This window comes from Rhincodon typus, chromosome 17 (genome assembly GCF_021869965.1).
Source record: "Rhincodon typus isolate 14 chromosome 17, sRhiTyp1.1, whole genome shotgun sequence".
Lineage (NCBI taxonomy): Eukaryota > Metazoa > Chordata > Chondrichthyes > Orectolobiformes > Rhincodontidae > Rhincodon > Rhincodon typus.
This window is the reverse complement of record NC_063348.1, coordinates 37,756,914-37,777,228: the sequence shown is the minus strand read 5'-3', so window position 1 is coordinate 37,777,228 and position 20,315 is coordinate 37,756,914. Positions and strand designations below refer to the sequence as shown.

At 39.9% G+C, this 20,315-nt stretch overlaps 1 protein-coding gene across 1 annotated transcript in view; it reads left to right on the top strand.

The window, feature by feature from the left end:
- Positions 1 to 20,315, top strand: part of LOC109937677 (spondin-1) — a 298,509-nt gene that overhangs the window by 81,608 nt on the left and 196,586 nt on the right. The gene's annotated exons all lie outside the window — the stretch shown is intronic.

Sequence of the window (20,315 nt, the reverse complement as noted above, 5' to 3'; positions counted from 1 at the left end):
AAATGGTCGGCTTTATATAACTGTCAATTTCATCAAGTTTTGTGGAGGGTTTCGGTCTGTGGGGTTTCTTGCCACATCTTACTAAACTCCCCTCACAGACTGCATTGATCAGTGCAGTCTTGGCCATCTGGAGGAATGCACAGCAAAGCAGAAAGTCTGTGTCCTTCTCACCTCCACCGGCATATCTGCCACCGTCTTCTGTCTGATATTTCAGACTCACTCCATGTCTAATACACCATCCAAAATGGTTAATGCTATATCGCTGTAGATATTGCCTGCAACATCTTCCCTCACTTACTGCAATCCAACCAGATTGGATTGGAGATATTAGGGTTCTTGGAGGCAGTTAATAGGTTGTTAATAGTCATTATTCCCATTAAGAGGCAACTCCCCAGTGCTAAGCAGGAATCTCATTTTGACTCCCAGAACTCAGTTGAAAAGATGCAGCTGGTTGTCCTGGATGTCAAGATTGGCTTTGCTGGACTTGCATGATTCCACATTTCTTGCCATAGTCCAAGTCTTTCAGGCACCTATAAGATTCTGTCTGGTGAGTGGGACTTGGAGGGGAACTGGAAATTGATGTGTCTCTATGTATCTGGTTACCCTTGTCTTTCTAGCTGTTGAAGGTTGTGGCTTTGGAGATTACATAACATTTTACAGGCTGCTGTGGAATAACAGATGATTAAAATCAGGGTAAAAGCTTCAGTCTGCTTGTCAGGTGGTTCAACTTTTACTTTTTTGAACATTGTGTGTTCAAGTCCCATTATAGAAACTTGTGTATTTAACTGTAGCTGACAGTCCCAATGCTGAGGTGCTTGACAGCTAAAAGTGTTGTCATTTGGGATATAATGTTAGTCCAAAGCCCTGCCTGTTCCCTTAGATGGATCAAAGGATCTTCTTGGGAGAAGAGCAGATGAGTTCACTCCAGAATACTGGTCAATATTTTCCCATAAACAACATCATGAAAACAGATTATCTGTTAATATCACATTGCTGTTCATGGGAGCTTGATGTACACAAATAGGCTGCCATGTTTCCTATGATACAACATTGGTCACATTTTACAGCAAATGGTAGTACAGCACTTTGGAAAGTCACAAAAGGCAGATTTATTTTAAAACAAAGATAAGATTCCCAAGTAAACAAAGCACTTATGGACAGAAATACCATTGTACTGAAGCGTTGAGTTCTTTTCATATTTTATTCATGAATTCGGGAGTTGAAATATATGTATCTTTCTGCCTCTCTCAAGGACCAGTATTCCCAAACAAAAATGACCATTGTGTTTACAATAACATCATTTAACATATACAATAAATGCCACAATGATTGTGAACAATTGCTCTACCTGTACACCAGCTAGCTTGGGAAATCTGTAAACGAGCTGTTGGGTCAGAATGGATCCAAACTAGTTGGCCTGTTGGAATGGTTTCCATTCAATTTTCTATTAATGGGATAAAGCTGTGGCAGGTGACGTTTAACTTATGGCATTGTAAGACAATTCACTTTGGATCTAAGAAAAATAGATCAGAGTACTTCCTGAATGGTGAGAAGCTGGGTCTATGGAGGAGCACAGAGATTTGTATTTGTGTGTCGAATTCACTGAATCAGAGACTGATCTAGATTTTTATTAGGCAAGGATATTAAGGGATATGGAACCAATGGTAATGTTAAGATACAGATCAGCCACATTTAAGTTGAATGCCAGAATAGATTCACGGGGCTGAATGACCTCCTCCTACTCTTTTATGTTTCTTAGATTTGCTTCTTTGAATTCCTGGCAATTTGGAAAAAGTCATCTCTCGTAACACAATTGCGCTGTGTATCATTTGCTAAATTCATCTGTAATTTAGCTTAGGGTGGTGCATTCATTTGAATTTAATGACACAAAATGTGTTTTTAATGTGACAGTGATGGTTGGTGGGTGTTTGTATTGTTTAGATGAGACGTGCAACCTCTGCAATTTTCAGCTAAGTGGCCCAAAAGATAAAAAACCTCTGATCGAGGGATCTTCGGATCAGCATTGCCTTACTGCATACTGCCAGCACTTAAGATGTTTAGCTTTTGCATAAAGTATAAAGAAGGAGAGCTTACTAATAAACCAATTTAGTTTCCCAAATAATGGATAATTTAATTTCAAGCTTTGATTTAATGAAACCTTCTCCCCCTTAAGAAAGGATTCATTTGAGTTGGAAACAGAAAGGACATCTGTTATTTTTGTTCCAATGTTGGCACTGTGCATGCCTTCCCCCAAAATTACAAGAATGTCCTGGCCAGACTGACTAGGTCACAAATGTACATATTATGACCTGTGCAAATTAGGCATTTTCATTTTTATTCCCAAAATGTTAACATTGGTAGAACTACATCATTTATTTTTCAATTCTAGTTTATCTTTGAAAGGCTGACGGTGGGTCACTGCAGACTGATAGTGCTTCTTATGTGTTGTTACCCATGTGGTTTTAATACTTTGACAGGGAGCAATTAAGAGTCAAGCTATTGGTTTGGATCTGGAGTCAGTTATGGACCCAATTTGGGTAAGGACAGCATACTTACTTCTTTAATGCTGCATTAATGAATAAGTTGGGTTTTTGAATATTCCAAGTGCTTCAAGTCCACTTTGAGATTCAGAATTATTTTTAAACTGAAATTAAACTCACCCTAGTGGAATTCAAACTCCTGTTCTCTTGATTCTTAGCCCTGTACTATGACGCAGAATTACAACATACAAACAGGTCATTCGGTCCATTTGGTCTGGGCAAGTGTTTATGCTCTGCATGAGTTATCCCCACCTTTCCTCATTTTAAACTATCAGTATATCATTCTATCCTTCTGTGCTGGTCAATTCAATCACTCCTTGTGGTAATAATTTCCACATTCTCACCATTGTTTAGGCATAGAAATTCCTCCCATATTTGCAAGTAGATTCATTAATAATCACTATACCATAATAACATTAATGACTACACTTGGTTCTTAAATAATGTTCATGAAATAACAGCATCTTTGGATGTTTGAATCTCATAGATGCAAGGGTTATCGTTCATTCTCTGATCTGTATGTAGTATAAATGAAGCAGATTTGGCAGCTATGAAAATTAGATTAATATAAATAGGGCTTGAGACTATATTGTCTCCCTGGGCTGACTTCAATTTACTTGCTTTCAACTCAAGCACTGTGACACAAATAAATATTAATATTGCAATATTAAAATGGTTCAAGCTTTATTCCTGTAATATTAACCTCTTACTACAACATTTAACAAGTAGAATCTAATTTTACATAAAATTAGGAAGTAAACATTTAACCTGTGCTTACACAGCTGTCTATTACATCTTTGCACCTGTTTATTGATTATTAAATTTACTCTTTTTCTGAGTTACCTGAATATTTAACCAGTCCAATCTTTGTTTTTAACATACCCCATTTTCATTATTTATTCAACCATTACCTCTACCTATGCGTTCAAGATAGCAAAATATCCTAAAGTACTTCACAGGACCATTTATCAAACAAAATTTGCTACTGAACCATATAACTTGCTAATACGGTAGATGGTCACAAATCCATAACATGGTCCAGTATCATCCTGTTTCAGCTTATCTGCTGCTGAAAACCCTCCTATGTCTTAATATAAAGTCATAGAGTCATAGAGTTGTAGACCCTTCAGTCCAACTTGGCTCTGCCAACCACATATCCTAAATTAATTTAATTGCATTTGCCAGCATTTGACCCTTATCCTTCTAAATTCTTCCTACACATGTACCCAGCCAGATGCCATTTAAATGTTGTAATTGTACCAGCCTCCACCACTTCCTCTGGCAGCTCATTCCATACACACAACATTCTCCGTGTGAAAATGTTATTCCTTGGTTCCCTTTTAAATCTTTCACCTCTCACCTTAAACCTATGCCCTGGGAAAAAGACCGTGACTATTCACCCTATTCATGTCCCTCATGTTTTCATAAACCTCTACAAGGTCAACCTCAGCCTCCAACACTCCAGGAAAAATAGCCCCAGCCTATTCAACCTCTTCCTATAGCTCAAACTCTCCAACAACCCCACCAACGTCCTATAAGTCTTTTCCGAACACTTTCAAGTTTAACAACTTCTTTCCTATTGCAGGGAGACCAGAATTGAATGCAGTATTCGAAAAGTGGCCTAACCAATGTCCTCCAGAGTCGTAACATGACATCCCAGCTCCTATACTCAATGCACTGACCAATGAATGGAAGTGTACCAAATGCCTTCTTCACCATTTTGTCTACCTGCAACTCCACTTTCAAGGAATTATGAACCTGTACCCCAAGGTCTCTTTGTTTGGCAATACTCCCCAGGACCCTACCATTTAAGTGTAAATGCCCTGCCTTGATTTGTCTTACTAAAATGCAGTACCTCACATTTACTAAATTAAACTCTATCTGCCACGCCTTGGCCCATCTGATCAAGGTCCCATTGTACTCTAAGGAAACCTTCTTCACTGTCCACTACACCTCAAATTTTGGTGTCATCTACAAACTTACTAACCGTACCTCCTATATTCACTTCCAAATCATTTATATAGATGACAAAAAGCAGTGGACCCAGCATCTGTCCTTGCAGAAGAACACTGGTCTCCAGTCTGAAAAGCAACTCCCCATCACCACCCCCTGTCCCCTACCTTCAAGCCAATTTTGTAACCAAATGACCAGCTCTCCCTGGATTCCATGTGATCTAAACTTGCTAGCTAGTCTACCATGTGGAACCGTGTTGAACCCCTTGCTGAAGTCCATATAGACTTCAAATCCACTTTTACATCCAGAATTGTTTTTAAACTGAAATCAAATATGCTTTGATGGACTTCATGACTCACAACAAAGATATATCCTAGTGAGGAAAAAGAGAATAAACCAATACTGGCTAATCAAGGAAGTTAAGAGTAAATATCAAATTGAAAGAAAAAACATACAATGTGGCAAAGAACAATGGTAAACCAGCGGATTAGCAAAGTTTTAAATATCAAATAAAAATGACCAAAATATCATAAAAAGCGAGAAAATAAACTATAAAATTCCACAGTAACAGCTATATATACACACACAAAGGAAGAAAGGGACTAAAGTGAATATAGGCTCCTTAGAGAAAGAGGCTGGGAGAATAACAACAAGGAACCAGAAAAGGCAGGGGAGTCGAATACATACTTTGCGTCATTCTTTAGGGTGGAGAATATTAATAGCATTCCAAAAATATTAAATCAAGGCGCAAGTGATAGGGAGCAAATAAATAACATTCATTACTTTCACTGGTACTTCTTCTTTAATGGGCTAAAGCTGATGTGCTCCTTGGACTTGATAGGTTTTTATTTTCCCTATAGTATGAAAGGAAATAGCTACAAGGATAATAAATGCACCATGATATTCCATGATTGGTTAGATTCTGGTAAATTCACAGACAGTCAATGTCACTCTGTTTTTCAAAAGGGAGGCAGACAAAAAACAGGTAACTATAGGCCAGTTAGCTTAATATTTGTCTTTGGAAAACGTTAGAGTCTGTTGTAAAGGATGTAATAGCAGAACATTTAGAAATGTATCGTAAAACCAGAAGAGTCAGCATGACGGGGGTAATCACACCTGACAAATTAATGAGAATTCTTTGAATAACATACAAGATAGATAAAGAAGAACCAGCAGAATTAACATTTCTAGATTTTGAAAAGGCATTGGATAAGGTTTCTCACAAAATGCTACATGCTAAGATAAGAGTCCATGGCATTGCGGCTAATATATTAGATTGAATAGAGAATTGGCTAACTAATAGAAGATACAGAATTGGGATAGACAGAGAATTTTCAGGAGAGCAAGCTATAACTCGTTGAGTGCTACAGGGATTAGACCCGTGTCACAATTACTTAATAGGGAAAAGAATATACCATTGCCAAGTTTGTGGAATGCACAAAAATTAGATTAAAGACTAGTGCCTACACTGGGAAATAGACAGATTAAGTGAGTGGGCAAAAAAAACTTGGCAGATGGAATGTGCACTTTGACAGAAAGAATAGAGGAGCTGAATATTAATTTAGCAGAGAAGGATTTCGGAAAGCTGCAGAAAAGAGGGATTTGGTAGTCCTCATGCATGAACCACAGAAAGCTGGCATCCAAGTTCAGCAGATAATAGGCAAGGCAGATGGAATGTTGGCTTTTATTTCAATTGGAATGGAGTATAAAAATAGGGAAGATTGTTAAAACTATACAACACACTAGTCAGACCACGTCTAAAATACTGTGAACAGTTTTGGTCCGCTTATTTTAAAAAAAAATACTGGCATTGGAGACAGTCCAAAGAAAGTTTCCTAGTTTGTTCCTGGATGTGGAGGGATTGACTTATGACGAGAAGTTGAGTAGGTTGGGTCTGTATTCAATGGGAGCTTTGAAAAATGAGAGGAGATGTTGAAACAGATAATACTCTTAGAAGCCTTGACAAGGTGGATGCTCAGAGATTACTGCTCCTTGTGGGCGATTCGAGCACCAGAGGACATATTCTCAGAGTAAAGTGTCATCCATTTAAGATAGAGATGAGGAATTTCTTCTGAGAGGATTGTGAATCATTACTGCAGAGGATGGGTTATTAAAAATATTCAAGATTGAGAGGGACAGATTTTTAATCAGTGAGGCCATCAAGCATTATCGGGAGAAGGCAGGAAAGTGGAGTGGAGGATAATCAAATCAGTCATGATCTCATCGAATGACAGAACAAACTCAATGGGCCAAATGGCCTATTTCTGCTCATTGTCTTGCAGTCTTCTGGTTTATGCAGCACAACGAGTGTTGTCTAGATTTTGTGCTCAATTTTGTGGAAGTTTCTTGAAACTATAACATTCTGCTTCAGAAACAAGAGTGCTACTCACATATTACATGGAGAGAAAATCTCTGCAATCCTGAATAATTAATTTTGCTAGTTTTAGTTCTGGTGGATGTATTAAATCATCATAATCCAGGAAAATATTTAATATTAGTTGGCTAATTTCCACACCTGAAAATGAAAAAAAATGACATCAGTGTCTATCTAGAAAAATTCACTGAAAACTTTAAATCTCTTTGGTCCCCAGACTACATTGGCTAGACTCTAGTTGTTATGGAGTTTGTTAAATTTTCTAATTACCAGTTCAAATGCTAAGTAACAGTGCCACTTTATTGATAGCAGTAGGATGGTCATTCATCCACTTCTTAAGTGGTGATAGATTGTTAAACTATACAACTCAAATGATATTACTCTTCTTCTCCTAGTAAACAAAGTAATTTGTTTAGAGGTGTGCTGCTTTATTCTTCAATATAATTGGGTGTTTAGGACAGCTTAAAGAATTTGGACCATTAATCTGGTTGCTGACTATATTTTCCATGCAATGACTGAAAAATGCGATCATTTGAATCTGCTATGCAGGTAGCTCTGAAGAAGCTTTTTGCACAATATATTTCTGGCCATAGAAATATGCAGCTGTTCCAGCATAAAGAAGACATTCAGCCCATCTAACAAATACTTGCATTTATGTAGTGCCTTTCAAAACTTGTACTTAGAAATATGTTGTGACACAAGAAGAAGCCATTCAGCCCATCCAACAAAGTGCCTTTAATAGCCTTGGAATATATCAAAACATTTCCAATCTGATGGTATGTTCTTTAAATTATATTCATTATTGGGCTTCGGGAAATGTAGCAATTCGCACATAGCAAGGCTTTGCAAATATCTATGAGTTAAATGACCAGAGGGTCAGCTTAAAGAGTCGGTTCAGAGATAAAATTAGTTTAGTAACTGAGGGGAAACATTGCTGTATGATCTTTTGCATTTTATGAAGACAGATGGTACCTTAATTTAACATTCCCACCAAAAGACAGCACTTTCAAAAGTGTAGCACTCCCTTGGTACTGTACTTGGGAATATCAAGCTTGATTTTTGTCTCTGAAATGGGAATTGTGCTTTGTAACTCAAAGGGTATAACTCAATTGTCACTGCAAGCTAGCATCTTGTCTCCGTTTACAATCTGCCATTCTGGAAAGCTGCCCAAATCTTTTATTGCAGTGACTCATTGAATCCAAAGAAAGGGATAAGAAGAAAAGATTTGGTTTTAAGTTGCCTTCAAAGAAGGCAAGGAGGACTGGATGGTAAAAATCCAGACAATCATTATGTGTTGAGGTGGTGATGATGCAGGAACTGCTGACGAATTGCAGGAAGCCACTGGAAAAGATAGACTGCAGTGGGTTTGCAGAGAAACATCATATATTAATGGACAAAGAAGGTAATGAACTTTTAGCTGAACGGAAGGTCACAGTGAATGAGCTTCTCGTCCATGAAGTTATAATTATAAGCCGTTTGGAAAGATTACCTTGTACAAAGAGAACTGGGAGATAAATATTAATTTTGTGATGCTCGGTGGACTTTCAAAACAAAGAAAGCCATACATTTATATAACATTTTTCATGACCTCAGGATACTGACAATCGCAGCCAATGAAGTACTTTGTTAAGTACAGTCACTGCTGTAATGTAGAAAACAGCTAATTTGTGCACTGGAAGGTCCTTCAAACAGTAACAAAATAATGGACAGTCAATTTGTTTGTCGTGAAATTAGCTGAGGAACAAACATTTGCCAAATCAGCACGGGAAACACCCCAGCTTTTCAAAAAAGTGCCAAGGAGATTTTGGACCCTGTAGAAATAGTTTAACATATTTGACAGATGACACCTCCAGCAATGCATCAAGCGTCCACTTCTGCCCATGAGCATCAGCCTAGATTTCACCCTAATGAATGGAGTGGAGCTTGAATCAGCAAACATCTGACTTGGAGATCGGAGTGCTAGTCACTGATTCCCAAATGACTGACCAACTGTTAGAATTGCCAGACTCTGGAATTGTGACCTGTCACTGGCATACTGGCTGAAATACATTTTCATGAGACTTGGAACTCTATTGTATGCATTAACCCTTTGGTGTCAGCATGAGTCGCTTTCTCTTTACATTACAGTTTGCTTAGCCTCAATGCAAATCCAGACTCCAGGTCAGACGAGATTCCAGAGTGGGACAAATACAGAGTGAGACTCCTTTCAGTAAGATACTTCATTCCACTTCTACTTCCCTCCAGAGTCTGGTCCTGGTCACAGGACATCTGTCAGTGTCAACACAAAGAGTTCTAATAGTTACAGCCATTAGCACTGCCATGATCCAAATGCTACCAAAGCAGTCTGTGAGATAGCATGGAAACAAAAAAAAAGTATTTTCTGTGTTAACTATAACCCCAGAATCCATTGAGGACAAAGTAGGACAGGTAGACAGAACAAAAAGCACATGTTGTTGAGAGATAATCAGCTCTATTTATGCACCAGTATCTGATTGAATAGCAGGTGAATGGTTTTGGCATTCAAGTAAATTATCTATTTCCACCCAGACAGTAAAGCAGGAAATAACATCATATCTCTTAGCAATGACCCAAACTGCTTCAAAATACAAAATTGCTTTTGAATTGCAGTCTTTGTATTCTGTATGATACCCTTGTCACTGTTAATGTCTCAACCAACACTGTTACCAAAAGGCCAGATTGTCTGATCTTTATCACATTACTGTTTGTGGAAGCTCACTGTGTGAAAATTAGGGGCCACATTTCATGCATAACAATTGTGCCCATGCTTCAAATGTTACTTCATTGGATGTACAGGACTGACTTGAATTCCTGAAAACTCCTTTTTAATTCACTTTTGTTGTTTCTGGTCGAATTGGTTGAGAAGAGAAATGTCATCCCAGATGGTAAGAAAAAACACTGCTTTTCTTTTGAATGGCGCTGCAGGATCTTTGACATCCACCTGAAAAGGCAGTCAGCTATCAGTTTAATCTGATCTGAAAGTCCGCACAGTCAACCATGTAGCAATCTCTTATTTATACATGTAATGCACTAGACAGGGGCTTGGATCTATGGCCTCTGACACGGAGGCAAGAGAATTAAGTTGGTAACAACCATTCAAAATGAATGAATGCAAATTATACAGCAATTTTCACTTAATTTAGCTTAATATCAATTCCACTTAATATCAATTACACATGCAGGCCATTCAGCCCAACTTGTCTGTACTATTACTGATGCTATCACATGAACATGCTCCTACCTATGTAATCTCATCCTCAGCATACTCTTGTGTTTCTTTCTCTTCTTTGTGTTTATTTAGCTTCCCATTAAAGCCATCTATGCTATTGTCTCAATTATTCCTTGAGGTACAAAATTCCACATTCTTGCCATTATCTTGGTACGGAAGTTTCTCCTCTCTTGTACGTTGGAAAGCTAATGGAAAACTCAACTTCAGTGTTGAATAGTCTGAGTTTTAACTTGGTTATTTGTACTTGCCCTAGATGCAGGATGATAAGTACAGATTGTAATGTTCTCGAGAACAATTTGTTGAAAATGTTTTGAAATGCAACTTAGCATTAATGCTCTCAAAACCATTAGCTTGTATAGCAACTCGCCCCAAGTTTTCTTTTCCCTATTTATAAATTCAATTATATGATTACTTTTAAATTTACCTCTCCACTTAATATTCTGGCAGTTGCACAGTTCATCCAAAAACATTCTCTTTGACTAGAAAAATTGGTAAGCCTTTTGCAGGAGGGTTGTTGACTTTGGTTCGGATCTTGAATTTGATTAGTCTGTGAACTGCGTCTTCATTGGATGATCTTATATCTCTCAGTTACGCTTTGCAGAGGATGTCAGTTCAGCAAAATTTGTTAGTTTACCCTATCTGAAGGACCCTTTAATCTTTTGATTTTCCAACTTGGAAGACAGCAGCTCTGTTGAACAAGTATTTTCTTCTTTGCAGTTGCCAGGATTTCTGGACTAGGCAGCTACCTTTTGATTTGAACAGATGTTTTCTGTTTTTCAGTATTTCAGATATTCAGACCACACATTTTATTATTTTTGATTGTGTTTTGAGCCTGTGGAAGTCGGTCTGACTTCAATGGAATTATATGCAACTTATCTCCATTTTGTTCCTGCAAATTGTCATAGAATCATGGAGTTATACAACACGGAAATAGACTCTTCAGTCCAACTCGTCCATGCTGACCGGATATCCTAAACTGAAAGTCCCATTTGCCAGTATTTGGCTAATATCCCTCTAAACCCTTCATTTTCATGTACCCATCCAGATGCCTTTTAATTGTTGTAATTTTACCAGCCTCCACCACTTCCTCTAGCAGCTCGTTTCATACACACACCACCCTCTACGTGAACAAGTTGCCTCTCAGGTCTCTTAAGTCTTTCCTCCCCTCACCTTAAACCTATGCCCTCTAATTTTGGTCTGCTGTACCCTGGAAAACCCTATCCATGCTTCTCATGATTTTATAAACCTCTGTAAGATCACCCTTGTATTCTTAACCTGTTGATACTTCTGAATTTAAGTATAATAGTCCAAAGATGTGCAAGTTAGGTGGATTGGCCATGCTGAATTGCTCATTGTGTTCAGGGATGTGTAGGCGAGATGGGTTAGCCATGGGAAATGCAGGGTTACAGGGATATGTTAGGTAACAAGGATAGGTAGGGGGATGGGTCTGGGTGGGATGCTCTTCGGAGGGTTGGTGTGGACCCATTGGGCTGAATGGCCTGCTTCCACACTGTAGGGATTCTATGTTAGCTCTATGTTTTTCACATTCTCTGTCACGGTTCTTGAAAATTGCTGTTTACTCGACATTGTCCCTTTCATTGATATGGACAATTCTGCTTCGAGAGTCTGAAAGAGATTGAAACTTTCTTTGATAATAAGAACAAAAATCATTTTTGCCAGTCCTGTAGAATCTGTACCGTCCTTACTATTAATTGTTTGAAACAATTCTCTTATACCGACATAGGATAATCACAATGGTTCTTTTCTTCTGTTTGGGTTCCACACCATTAGTACAGAAAGACCACAATTTTTTTCTAACCAATTGTCCCTTGACCAGTTGGTCCACTGTAGTTTGAATCATAGAATCCCTACAGTGTGGAAACTGACCTTTGGCCCAACAAGTCCGCACCGACCCATCCTCCCATAACCCAGCTAATCTACACATCCCTGAACACTATGGACAATTTAGCATGGCCAATCCACCCAGCCTGCACATCTTTGGACTGTGGGAGGAAACCGGAGTACCCAGACGAAACCCACGCAGACACTGGAAGAATGTGCAAACTCCACACAGACACCCGGTGTTGGAATCGAACCAGGGTGTCTGGCTCTGTGAGGCAGCAGTGCCAACCAATGAGCTACTGTGCTACCCAAACTAGCGAAGGACAACATGAGTTCCCTGACTAATTGTGAATTATGTAAAAATTTCCAACTCTGTTTCTCTCTTTGTGTTGCAGTGTTACTTGTAGCATACCTGTGATCTTGGGAGTTATGTCAAACGCATTGTGTAGCCTTATTTGTAAAACCTTTCTTTCCTCAGTCATGACAAATGGTTGACAGGGCAGTAAAATTCTCCCTGCATCAAGTTTAAGGTTGAGGGGAAATTCATTGATTTAAACAAGTTCTTTGAAATACAATTCACTTGCATCACCATTTTCCCTTAGGTATGCCTTCGCTATCTTTTCTAATGGAAATTGTCCAATTGCATTAACCTCTTTGTATGTATAAGCATTTAGCTTCTTGCTACTCTGAAATTCCATGCTACATTTTGTTAGAACACAGGGATAGCAAGCCAAAGCAAATCAGCCTCACTGTCACAACATAGTAAAATTAAAACATACAATGGCCCGCAAAATTAACCAATTGTTCTTGACTGAACTTTATGATTAGTAGATCTTGGAAAGATACAACAAATCTTTATAACTTAAAGAAAAGTTACCAATTTATTATCAATAATATAACTTCAGCAGAACACAGATAAACAAGGTATTCTAAGTAATATCTAAAATTTCAAGCCCAATCTTCTTTGATTATAAGCCCCTCACTTACATAGACAGGCCCAGTTCAGGGATAATCTTTTAAAAAATAAAAGAATTGTAATTTAATAAATCATTTCAAATGATTGATATGAAGCCTTCATGAAATCATTTGGACAATCATTTGTTTTGTTCACAGGCAAGTAGAACTGCATATCTTGCTTGGATTCCAAAGTCCCTAGTTAATGCAAACAGTTTCAGCAGACCTCCAGAAATATTGACTTATTTCCTACGTATTGGGATTCTTTTCTCAGAGCATTCAACAATTTGATAACTTGATAGAAATCCAAAGGGAGCAAAACATAACAGCAGTCTCTGGATGTTTTCAAAACTCACTCTACTGCCAAAACCCAGTCAGAACCTTTTTTTTCCTCTTTCCAGTCAACATTCTCTGTGGTTGGCTAGATAGCTGCAATCCTCCCTTGTTTGACTCATTCAACATCCTACCAGCTGCCAACTTAGAACATAGCAACATCTATTTTTCTCATTAATGAATGGGAAATCTCTATGTTAGATGCAGAAAGCAGCATACAACTCTAGAATGCAGGGAACAGCCATTTTGATAGTTTAAAAAGCAGGAACCTTAGAACAGTAATTAAGTTACATAATCTTCCAGGTCAGTTCTCAACAGCAAACATCAGTCATTGTTCTCTTCTCCTTAAAGACAAGCAGCTATTCGAAGTTCAACTCTTACCCTGAACTCTCAGTTCAAGCTAAAAACTAAAAAAAGGCTAAGAAAAACAGTGAGCGTTTCTGTAGTTTGCACATTTTCATAACAATGCTGTACAAGATTCTTCTAATAAAGCTTTAAATTCAGTCCACGAGCAAAAATGTTTGGTTTTACTTCTTGCATGCTTCAAATTGTGTTCAACAGCATTACTGTATCTCTATATCACACAGAGGTGTTCCTACGTTTTAAACTATCAAAATGGCTGTCCTCTGCCTTCGAGAGTGGTTTGCTACTTTCTGCAGCTAAGGTTGAGGTTTTCCACTTCTCATTGATCAAAATGAATGCTTTCCATCTTTCCTAGCCCAGAACACAATACACCTCCTGCTTGGACAATTTTGAAGAAATTATGTGGTTGCGGCCTTCATTATTCTTCCCGCCAAAATCATGGTTAAAATTATCCATCTTAATTTTCTAAACTTTTAATGATTCTTCTAAAGTTATTCTTCTGTTACACTTTTCTCAAATCTTTTAAATTTATTCTTTTCTTCTTCTTAAATAAGCTCCATGATATCCTAGTTCCAGCATGAGGCATCCCTTCATGGCCACACAGGATGTTCCGTGATTGGATGTCTGGTAATAGGCTGCTGCATCATCTGGAAGCAAGAGAAACAAGACGTATACAGGACAATGGCTGCTGCTCTCACTTTAGGGCCTCATTGTACAACATCCTTATTCTTTTACAGCATTCGTGTTCAAAACTGCTGGTGATAATTAGTTCCTCTACGATATCTGGGAGATAAAGGTGCTACACAAAAAGGGGGCAATGCATCAGGATAGCCAGGGAACAGGAACCCTGATGGTCTGTGTTCTGTGCAGCTCTTGGGCCTGTGTAATTTTCTTTCCCTTTTAAGAGACCAAGGTTCGGGCACTAATCCTACAAACACCGACTTATTTATTATCAATTTATTATTATCAGCTATTTTTTGTCCCCAGTGGAAGATGACAGTGATTGCTTCTTGGCTAGTCTTGGTAAGGTTGCAAACATCCAAATCCCCTCCCGGGTAGCCCTTTCCATAAGCTCCATGAGCATTCATACCTGCCAGGTCCCCATCCAACCCGTTTGCACAAGCCTGCACTTGCCCACCTTTCTCATCGGTCTCTGGCATTGGAGGTGACCATGCCAGATATTGTCATCCACTGTCACCCTGCCCCTTTGAAGTCTGCATCCTCCCGACTGTGGACAAAACTCCTCCTGCATGACCCTTTTCCTATCCATGAGTTACCATATCCCTCTTGCAGAAATGTTGCCCCCTTTCACAATTGTCATGGGCCCATTCCCCCCAGCTTGCCTTCCTTAGTCCCAAAAAATAGTTTGTCGAGTTTCTTTCCTATCGCAGCAGCCATCATTGCTGCCAATGTCCTACAGCCTCCTTTCCCCTTGGTTTCTGTGGATGATCTGCTGGACTGACAGATCCCCCATAGAATCTAACCAGACAGCCCACAGACCAGATGTGTCCAGACCTCTGTTTGGTGGCTGCACATTTGTTTGACTATGTTCACCCTACCTCATAGACTGGTGCCTGTGGAACCACAGAACTGATAGTGACCACTCCTCACCAAGATCATTCTGACCAAACAGCTGACTGTGATCAATCCCCTGGAGTGGTACAGGAGGCTGCCTTTGTCCTACTGTCTTGGCACGCTCTGACTAATGAGGGCACCCGTGGACTTGAGTGAAGATTGTTCCCCACAACATGGCTGCATGCTTGTTACGCATGCAGTGTGTTTGCTGCAATAGTTGTTGGCACACAGTGCAAGTGTGAGATTGATAAGCATACTGCCATACAGCAAGATATCTGCACTCTTGACTGAGGACTGCTGCCAAGCAAGACAGGCTGCCTTATTGTGTCACTGAACTAACTGACATGACAAGGCAAGATGGTGCGAGCAAACAGACAGAAGCTAAGTGAGTGGGCACTATGAGAGTAAATGATGAGCTTTGAAATGCAGCCTGTGTCCCTACTGCAGCTTTGCAATGCTAGGTGCTGGTGCACCCTGCAATGCAGATATTTTCTACCTGAATCTGAGGCCTGCAAGTGCATCAGAAAGATATCATGACTAATTGGTTGGTAAAGGCTGCTTGTTGGTTGTTGTTGTTTTTGACTGACTGTTTCCTTAAAGTGATAATGCATTTAAAGTGATAATCATAGAACCCCTACAGTGTGGAAACAGGCCCTTCAGCCCAAAAGGTCCACACCAACCCTCAGAGAATCCCACCCAGATCCATCCCTCTAATCTACACATCTGTGGATACTATGGGGAATTTAGCACGGCTAATCCACCTAACCTGCATATCTTTGGACTGTGGGAGGAAACCCACACAGAAACGGGGAGAATGTACAAACTCCACACAGACAGTTGCCCGAGGGTGGAATCGAACTCTGGTGCTGTGAGGCAGCGGTGCTAACCACTGGGGGTGATCTGGTGCCCCTTCATCCCGAGACAACGCTTTGTAGTTCTAGACTCTCCCGTGGGGAGGATCATCCTTTCAACATTTACCCTGTCAAATCTATTAAGGATTCCATATGTTTCAGTGAGATCACCCCTCATTGATGGGTCAGTACCTCTTAATAGTTTACTGATATCCTTCAGGAAAAGAAACTGTCATCCCTAGCTGGTCTGGCCTACATGTAACTTTAGATCCACAGCAATGTGACTGACTCTTAACTGCCTTCTGGGCAGTTAGAGATAGACAACAAATGCTGGCCTGGCCAGCAATGCCCACCATCCTGTGAACAAGTAACAAAAAGTCCAGCCACTGATAATCATTAAACAGGAGAAGATCCTGTCCTTTATCTGAAAAGAAAAGCCTTCCTAATGGGCAGCTCACAGAACCCCTACAGTGTGGAAACAAGCCCTTCGGCCCAACAAATCCATCCCAAACCTCAGAGCATCCCACCCAGACCCATCGCCCTATAACCCACCTAATCTACACATCCCTGAACACTATGGGGCAATTTAGCATGGCCAATCCATCTAGCCTGCACATCTTTGGACTGTGGAAGGGAACCAGATCACCCAGAGAAAACCCACACAGACACGGGGAGAATGTGCAAACTCCACACAGACAGTCGCCCAAGGGTGGAATCAAACTCTGGTGCTGTGAGGCAGCAGTGCTAACCACTGAGGCACTGTGCCACCCAAGTGGCAGTAGTAAAACGCTTAGATATTGAAGAATGACATGTTTCTGTTAGTTCATGTTGTAATTACCTGGCCTCGCTTAGAGACTGCAGGCGGTAAAACCGAGGTTGTCACTTTGATGCTTGATGTTGCACTGTTGGAGGAGATGAAAATGGTTTCTCAGGTTGATGTTAAATGCATAAAAAACTCTTGTATGAAGTAATGGTTCTGAAAGAGTGAATGTAAAGTTGCATTGAGCTGCACCCAGTCTTGGGTAGAGAATCAGGCAATCCCAATGCAGACAGCTGTATCACACCTGATCCTGATAGTCATAAATAATTATACTGAAGTTAGTCAGTGTAACTTGAGCCTATTGCTAACATGTAATAAATTGTCTTGTTAAACTAGTCAAATGCTTCTTCTTGTTCAGATTTACCAGTTGTCTATCCTCTACTGTTGGTAATTATAGAGGCTAGATGGATTGGCCATGCTAAATTGCCCCATAGTGTTCAGAGATGTGTAGATTAGGTGGGTTATAGGGCGATGAGTCTGGGTGGGATGCTCTGAGGTTTGGGATGGATTTGTTGGGCCAAAGGGCTTGTTTCCACACTGTAGGGGCTCTGTGAGCTGCCCATTAGGAAGGCTTTTCTTTTCAGATAAAGAACAGGATCTTCTCCTGTTTAATGATTATCAGTGGCTGGACTTTTTGTTACTTGTTCACAGGATGGTGGGCATTGCTGGCCAGGCCAGCATTTGTTGTCTATCTCTAACTGCCCAGAAGGCAGTTAAGAGTCAGTCACATTGCTGTGGATCTAAAGTTACATGTAGGCCAGACCAGCTAGGGATGACAGTTTCTTTTCCTGAAGGATATCAGTAAACTATTAAGAGGTACTGACCCATCAATGAGGGGTGATCTCACTGAATCGTATGGAATCCTTAATAGATTTGACAGAGTAAATGTTGAAAGGATGATCCTCCCCACGGGAGAGTCTAGAACTGCAAGGCTTTGTCTCGGGATGAAGGGGCACCAATTTAAGACTGAGATGAGGAAGGATTTCTTTGTGGGTTGAGAACCTTTGGCTAGTCCTTGCCAAAGAGAGCTTTGCGGGCAGAGTTCTTGTGTATATTTCAACCTGAGATAGATTCTTGATTCGTAGAGGAATTAAGAGTTATGTAGGAAGGGCAGGAAAGTGGATGTGAGGAGTGTCTGATCAGCCTTGATCCTATCGAATGGCAGAGGGGTCTTGGTGGGGGGGAGGTGCTGAATGTTCTACTCCTGTTCCAATTTCTTATGGTCTTATGGCCTAATTGTGGACTTCACATGGGTCAGTAATGTGCTGGCAGGTAGAATTTTCTGAGAGGTTGTTAGTTAAGGAGTCACCTCTACTTTCACCATCCAGTTAAATATGATTGGTGAATTCCCAATGTGGGAGAGTAGAGCTACTATAAGACTAGTGAGAATGTTGCTAAGGGCAGGACTGATAGATTGGAAGAGAGGCACCATTAACGTCTATGTAAAGAATGCAATGTTCTCTCTATTTGGCCAGAGGAAACATCTGTCTCTATGATTTATTAATTTAATGGCAAAGCTGCAACAGGAATGGACAGAAGCTATGCTATTTTCTACCTGTCAGGTCTTCAACAGCCTGGATATATTGAGGCTCTAAATCTCCCGGTTCATACACTGCTTCTAAGAATTCCAACTTTGTTCATTAAAAAAGTGCCAATTGCCCTTTAAGTGCCTTGATTGGAAATCCATTACTGTACAAGCAGCCACTGTTGTAGTGAACTACGTCTGGGAAAGTATCCCAGAAGTGGAACAGGTTGGGGGCTGACCCAACATCTAGTTTCCTAAATGTCCACAGCCCTAAACCGTGACTTCAAAACCTTTTCTGTAATGAGCTTTAATTCCATCCAAATGTGACAAGGAATGCCAGTTTGGAAATGTGACAGATGAATTCAGTCCTGAAACCTATGAAAATGATGAGGAAAATTCAACCAGTGGGTCGTGGGGTGGGCTGGAGCAGTCAATCAGAGAAAGATTTCTGCTATGAATGAGAGAGAGTGAGGATTGATGAAGTGCTGCTCCTTAATCTCAGATTTTATCTCTCATGCTAATTCAGTCACATCTCCCTTGCTGTTGGTTCGTGTGTAACTGAGTCTATCAAAAGCAAACATGCTCCTTGAAATAATTCCTTGAAAAGGATTGCAGTATCTCTTGCTTAAGGTTGCATAAGGTCACAATATAGGGAAAAATGTAAATGTTATTGTATTGTGTCAATTATTAAAATCTCTGATTGAGAGCTTAGTTGTGGTAACTGCCTGAGTGAAATATTCTTGTTTTGTGAGTATGCAATAGAAATGATTTAGCTGTATCCTCACCAGTCTTCTCAAGATGTGTTTAGGGCAATAGCATTTTTATGTAGAAGTAAGCATTTTCTAAAATAACTAACATTTGTTACTAATTTAGACTTGTCGTGGTGTCTAGGAAATTAATATCTTTCTTGTGTGGCTTTAAGTTTAATGGCGGGTTGATAATTGAGGATATTGATTAATTTTTCTAATTCTGCTTACGTGTGAGTTAAAATTTGACCCTATATGTCAGCACAAATAGGGAAGGTATTGTTACCGCATAATTGATTCATCTAATAAATTAGTTAGTGAGGATGATGTTTAGGACTACAGGGAGAAGGTGTCAAAGTGACTCTAGATAAACTGCTCCTACAGAAATTAGCACAGACCTGATGGGCCATGTAGCATCTTTCTGTGCTGTATCAATTCTGAGATTCTGAGCGTCTTTACTTGTCCCATTAACATCTCCTTTTGTCTTGCAACAATCATCCATCATGTCATCTAATCACTCAGAGATAGCAAGAACTGCAGATACTGGAGTCAGAGACAACACAGTGTGGAGCTGGAGGAACACAGCAGGGCAGGCATCATCAGAGGAGCAGGAAAGTTGATTCAGGTCAGAACCCTTCTTCAGAAATGGGGAGGGGAAAGGGAGCTGGGAAATAAATAGAGAGAGGAGGAGTGGGGCTGGGGAAGGTAGGTGGGATGGTGACAGGTGAATACAGGTAGGGAATGGTGGGGATTGGTCAGTGGGATGGGAGGGGCGGATAGGTGGGAGAGAAGATGGACAGTTTGTGTTGGTCAAGGACGGGGGATGACAGGGAGCGTTGGACATGGGATGACACCAAGGGTGGTTCCACTCTATCTCTGACCTTACCTTTTTGTTCAATTCTATTCACTTTTCCCTGACTCTACTTGCCTAAAACCAATTCTATCTCAAACGAAGACCACCAATCTGAAATAATATTGGTATTTGTCTCAACACAAAGGCTGCCTATTTCAAACATTCTCTCTGTCACTATTTCCTCCATTTCTCAATATAGCTCACTCAACTTGATTAGACATACACCAAGGATCTTGCATAATTTTATCAATTGATCTCTGGAATGATCTCAGGTAGCCTCATCTGGACGGGTTGAAATTAATCTTTGTAATATTTCATTTTTGTTTTTGTTTTCCATGT